This window comes from Thunnus maccoyii, chromosome 7, assembly GCF_910596095.1.
Source record: "Thunnus maccoyii chromosome 7, fThuMac1.1, whole genome shotgun sequence".
Classification (NCBI taxonomy): Eukaryota; Metazoa; Chordata; class Actinopteri; order Scombriformes; family Scombridae; genus Thunnus; species Thunnus maccoyii.
Genome location: NC_056539.1, coordinates 21,277,694 through 21,284,321, shown reverse-complemented (window position 1 = coordinate 21,284,321; position 6,628 = coordinate 21,277,694). Strand labels below are relative to the sequence as shown.

Here is a 6,628-nt window from a genome sequence, read left to right as displayed (position 1 = left end):
ACAATGAGCCACGACAGTGTTTGCTTCTGTCTGTTCTGACCAAAGAGTTGAATGTAATTTGCCTCTGGTTGAAAATACTGGCTCTGACTCATTCTCATTACACTGTAGCTGCACTGGTATTTTTAGATGGGGCTGAACTTGCCCTTAACTAATGGATTCTTGGCTTATGAATCAGCAGATACTTGAAGAGGGGATTTGATTTGGAAATTAGGGCAAGGGAGAATGTCCAGGCTCCAGTTTGGATCCAATTCACAACTGATTCTTCTTTTTTTTTTTTTAACCTTTATTAAGTCAGAGATTTGCCTTAAAGGAACACTGTTTATTGTAGTGCATGATTTTTATTTTCACTTGAGTCATTATCCACCAAGGATTCTTTACTTATGTTTAAATTTGATCACTTTTCACCTCAAACATTTGCAAGACCTCATTCCCATAGTGCCACAGCAATGTTCTATACATAAAAACAATACCTGTTGATAACTTCAGACAGACAGGCAGAACGATACCTCGAGGGATTGGTTTCTGTTCTCAATCTGCAGGTGGTAGGTCAAGCCATTTTCCACTCTTACCTCCCTTATTCATGCTCCAAATACCTCTTATGGTGGATCAGATGTGAGCCCACAGAAGTAGTAGTATGCAGTCCTGTCTTGGAAACTAAACTGTTGGTTGAAAACAAGGATTTGTGTAAATCCACTTTTTTGAAGCCACTAAAGTTTAATTTTGGGCCATAAATTGTGCTTTTAAATTTGACCATTTTCATACTAATTAAATTATTTTACATGTTTTAGCATTAGTCCTGTTTCTCCCTCCAGGCAAGGAAACACTTGATTTCGGTAACTTTTTTATCTTTATTGGGCAATAGCGATCTGCTCTTTATAAATGCACCTGACCAGTGCCTAAAGAAGTTGGATACTGTGTACCACTGTGCTTTACGTTTTATTACTGGCTGTAGCAATCTCGTACACTACTGTACTGTGTATGCAGCTGCTAAGTGGCCATCTCTGTATGTCTGCAGACTTTCACATTGGTTGGTTTTTATATATAAATCTCTCCTTTTCCTAGCTTCTCCTTATCGTTGTACATACATGTGTAAAAACCAAAATTAATATGACCTGCACTGTCACAATATTCTACAGATGTTGGTCCCCAGAGAATAGAATTAGACAAAATAGGTTAAAAAAAAAAAAAGCTTTTAAATGTGCTGCCCCTTCTTCCTGGAATAATGTACAGAAGGACCTGATATTGTCAGATCTGATTACTATGGGGGAATTTAAGTCAATTTTAAAGGATCGAGGAAATAGTACTCTTGGTCAATGTGATTGCACCTTATTTTTCACTTAAATCATTATAGAAGATTGTACCTGTTTATGCATCATAATTGGATTTTTGACCTTGACCTTGTATTGCATATTAACTGGATATTGTGTATTTGTACCCATTTGTATTGTGTGACAGTTGTATTTGTCTGTTTGCTGCTCTCTTGGCCAGGTCACTCTTGAAAAATAGATTTTACAGACGGGTGACAAATTAAAGGAAAAAACCTGAATTAAAGAGTGGAGAAACATATCAAATGCAGATGCTTCTGTGCACCAGGGTTCACTGAATTGTTTGGTGAGTATGAAAATGATGTGAATAAAATGCAAGGGCTTTTACAGGCACCAGATCTTAACCCAGTTGAACACTTATGGAAGATTTTAGACCAACATGTAAGACAATGCTCTCCACCACCTTCTCCATAAGACCAAATTGTATAATATAAACTTTCATCTTCAGATCTAGTGATGTCTGTTATTGTCTGATGCTATATGTCATTTTGTTATGTCTGGTTATGTTTTTCTTTCCATCTACTGTACTCAGGTCTCTCAGGTCTTGCAAAAGAGATCTTGATCTCAATGAGATTACATGATTAAAAAAGGTTGTATATATATATGTGTGTGTGTGTGTGTGTGTGTGTGTGTGTGTATAGTAACTCCACTAAAACCACTTTTACCTACAGTATGTTAATGTTACATGCACTGACCTCATGAGTGATGGACACAAGGAGACCCAAATGAAATGTCAGAAGCATTGTATCTGTTGACTTTCAATTAAATTATTTAACTATTATAACATAACTGAACAAGCTGAAATTATCTGACTGTAGATGCATGCAGCTCTGGAGAAACTTGCATTACATCAGGGGGAATATGATATGTAAACTGGCTCTGCACACATTTTCAGTTATCAGTTATTCTGACTGATTAGACCTCTGCTCCAGTTGAAGGTGGGAGGAGCTTTGCTGGAATTATGTGAAGGCACTGAACCACCGATAAGAGTGATAAAGTTGTAATTTGTCCCGCCCACACAGTCCTGAGAAGAGGTCTAATCAGAAAAAATAATTAAAATCACCTGTGCTCGTTTACTGCACCTGCAAAAGCCCCATATTGTATATTCTTTCATACATCTTGGCAATTCTGTTTAAAATAATCTTAATTATTATCAACAATTAGACAAATGCTCAACACTCATAAATTAAATACAAAATAAATGTATTTTGCAGCTGTGTGTAGAGCATTACAATGCTAAGACCATTTATTATGCTGTTGGACTATAAATACATGGAATCACTGAGACAGTGCTATGATTTCTGGTGTGTCTCCACAGTGTCTGAGCACTGTCACCCTCTGGCTATCTCACTACACATGCAGGAGCCAAGCAAGGCAACCCAGGGGCTTGTAACGCTCCATAGTGGTTTTTCTCTTGTTTTCATCCACTTGCAGTTGCAATCTGCCCAAGGCCAAGCAGGCTGAAAGCGTAAGGACAAGTCAGGACTACATTTAGGTTTCCTCCAAGAGTCAGTAAGCCCATTCGCCCTAATGGATTCAGGAAGTGTGCGCCTGGCTCAAGATGCAGGGTATTAAGTGCTCTCTCTGTGTCTTTCTCTTTGTCTCTCTGTGTGTTTCTATACACACCCTCACCTTTGTTTCTAGCCCAAGGATGCTCTTACAGTGGAGCAATTTAGGAGCATCTTTCAGCCTGAAAGAGGGGGAAAGAAGGGTCATGGAAAAGAAAATAATACTAATGGCTATAAGAGGAGATAGCTATGGAGTACAGTGCTTGTTCTGCACTGAAAGTGTCTTCTTCCATGGCCTTGACCTCTTATATTGATCTTCTTTTTTATTTTTTATTTTGAGCCTTTCTTAGTTCTTTTTTCTTTTTTGTTTTCAGAAATATTGGCCCAAAAACACTGCATGTTGACAACCCTGCATCATGTTGGCAGCTGAGAGGCAACAGCTGGAAATTGAACTTCAGAATTAAGAAATCATGCAAGGGTCAGCTGCCTGTACATTGCATGCTGATGTTAACCACTGGTCTGTGATTGCTTTCCAGGAGATGTGTCCTATTACTTTCAGTCCACAGGGAAGTGTCCAAGGTTCCAGATTTACTTTCATATATTTTTAAAAACACAAATCTTTGAAAATGCCTTTTCATCACAGAAGAGACACAGCAACATATCTGCAAAATCAAATTCACTAGTATTTACAAAATACATAAATGCATTTACTGAAAGAAAGGAAATGTAAAGACGTAAAAAACGTGAAAAATTAGCTTTATAAAAAACAATTGCAATAGTGTTTTTTAGATGAGCCAAAGTACTGTGTAACACTGTAAATTATCATTGAACACTAATTGTTCTTTTGGTCAGTCCTTTTCAACCTGTAAAATGTGGACCAGAATAAAAGTACTCACTAAACTTAATTTCATCTGTTATGCCCTGTGAATAATATGCACAAGCTAATGGAGAAGTTTATGCTTGGCTTTGATTATTTACATTTTGCAGTTGCTTTTCCATTGGTCCAGTTCACTTGAAATATTGACTCATGAAATATAAAAATAATGAAATATATTATCATTTGGTCATATGATATTTCCAGACACGAGGAGTAGATGACCACCTGAATTCACCGTGAAGCACTCAAAGGCCTACATTGGACTGTGAGATACTGAGGGCTACACCAGGTTACACCAGTTGTATACATCAAATTGTGGCAAAGATGGTCACATTTCATCGCCAGATTTGGGTAAGCCTTTGGAACGGGACAGCCTTGTCAAACTGATGTGACGTTTGCAAGCTTGTAATGTAGACTTCAAAGGATAACAACACACCAGTCGACACAGCACGGAGAGCATAACTGATTGGTAGAGTGATAATTATGGAAAACTTGTAGATGATTGAACTAACAGTGCCAATAAACTACTTACGAATGGTTGATCCTTAAGCTCCTCCCCCAGTAACTGAGCAGCTCATCAGCCAGGCTGATGGTTGTGTGAATGTAATGTCACAGGCTTTCATCCTGCTCTCCAATTAATGCCACTCATACTTCATTCTGTTACATTTGTTTGTAGATCTTGTGCTATGTATTGCATACCAACACTCCATATCTCGTTGCCTTAGCGCAATCAGATCAGTGGACATAAAAACTCTTTGGTGCTCCAGCCAGGCTGCATTTCACAGCGACTGGAACCCTATTGATCAAAGCATTCAGACGTGTCCAGACCCTTTCCCCCAGTGCATCATGGTTCTGCTTGTTTAAGCCAAAAGAGCCTAACAACAACAAACATCTCTTCTGCTACTGCCTGTCTCTCTCTGATTAGCTGCCGGGGAGATATTTTTAGAGTATCCAAGCCCCTTTGAAGAGGAAGAAGAGCGGAGCCCATCCCCCACCCCTATCTCCCACACCCCTCCAACCCCCTTCCAAACTACAGTCCAACATGCTTTGTTCATTTTTCGCTTATTCTTGCAGTACTGTCAGCTGTAGCAGAGTTTTAATGGTTTCACTCACTATCTGCACGCTTGACTCTTCCTCTCATATAGACTCCCTTACAGAGAGCACATACAGACTACTTTATATAAATAAAAGCAACTAAATTGCTTTACACTACTGTATCTACCAGTAGTCTAGTGTTGTTCTGTACATTTTAGAATATTTAAAGATCCTCTCCAGACATGTTTTAAGATGTATATAAGATACTCTACTTTGAATAATAATGTGTGTCTGATATGGTTTTTCCCACAAAAAAGTTAAATTATCTTGTTAAAATCCTTACAATGACATCTACTCCTTCTCCCTCATTAAAAAAATTCCAGTATCTATGAATATGCAAATGTATTTCATCTCAAAGGTTTAATTCCTGCACACAAGATGTCTCCTTCTTCACAGTAATGTCCATTTGCTGTGTATGTGCACTGCAGACTTCTACATCACATTTATGTAAGCTAAATATTACACCAGGATTGGCTTCCAAACTATTTGTGATGTCACAAATCATGCTTGTAGGCCCACATCTTAAAATTGGATTTTCAGTGAGCACAGAGAAACTTTCCACTTTCAGCAGATGAATATGAAAACATCCTTCTGGTGTCAAACTCTGCATATACATCATTCCGCACAGTGAAGTTCAAACATCCAACTGAAGGAACAAGAAGAAAAACATATTTTTGAGTGGAGGGGGACTTTAAATATGTCCAGTAATAGATTAGTTGAAAATGCATTCCAGTGTCACTGTCATGGCAGTAAGCTGTTGGGAGAAACAGAGGCAAAATGTGGCAAGATGTCCATAATATTTTAATAATATTTTAATTTTAATAACCAAGAACTGGTGATTAAATCCCCATTTTCAGCTGATTGACTCATATAAATGGCATCCATCCCTTTTCTTGGGTAGATAAAATTCATTAAATGCTGAACGCATTGTTTCAAAAATATAGGCTACACACAGAAATTGCAAATGCATAAATAGAGTAATTATTCATCCAGCGATGTATTTGCTAAGATAAGGCTTGCTCTCAGTAGTTTTAAGGGCTAAATAGTGTATTGATTTACCAGGTAATACTGCTTGGAACATTAAAGGAACATGTACATAGTTACCTGTTCATCTTGTAACAATTATGAGTACAATCTCAAGTAAATATGTAGAATATTGATCAGAAACTACCTGACAGAGACCACATATTAATCCATTTTACACAGCTGTGACCTGAGATCCAATGCAACAGTAACTTAGCCCTCCAGCCTTGTGAGAAATTTATATATTTGGTTGTTTGAAGTTTTCAGACAGAAACAAGCCAGAGAGGCACAAAGAGGAGGAGATGAAAAACATTAATAATTTTCTTTGTTGACATGCTTTTTCTAGAAATTGTTTAACCAACTAAAACATAAATGAAAATAACACCTAAATTCATCTAAATGTCTTGAAACCTTACAGCCAAATTTCCATAAACTTTGCTGTGGATATTCATGCCAAAAATGAACAATGCTCAATAATAGACAGTTGCAATGTCTGAGTCCAATTATGCTCCCAACAGGATAAACGTCCTTAGTGACCCCATTGTCCAGTGTCATCCTTGCAACAACCTTTACATTTTGAACCACTACTGATCAGAGGTTCTACCCAGCAGTTCCATGAGACTCCTTTAGTCAGATTATGGAAATGTATGTTTTCTTCAATAAAACATAAAATAAAATAAAGCTATTTGTGTATTTTTGTCATGCATGTGGCTATCACACAGCTGGATGACATTGGTAGCCTGTGAAGGTATCTTCATACAGTATTTAGCTGTGTAGATAATGACTTTCTGGTAACAAGT

The 6,628-nt window shown here is 37.6% G+C and overlaps 1 long non-coding RNA gene across 1 annotated transcript; it reads left to right on the top strand.

Annotated features, from left to right (window-relative positions):
- Positions 1–2,814: 2,814 nt before the first annotated feature.
- Positions 2,815–4,179, top strand: LOC121900860. The gene is made up of 3 exons (XR_006097119.1): positions 2,815–2,893; positions 3,208–3,311; positions 3,915–4,179. It is a non-coding gene; the product is annotated as an uncharacterized LOC121900860 (long non-coding RNA).
- The last annotated feature ends 2,449 nt before the right edge of the window (positions 4,180–6,628 follow it).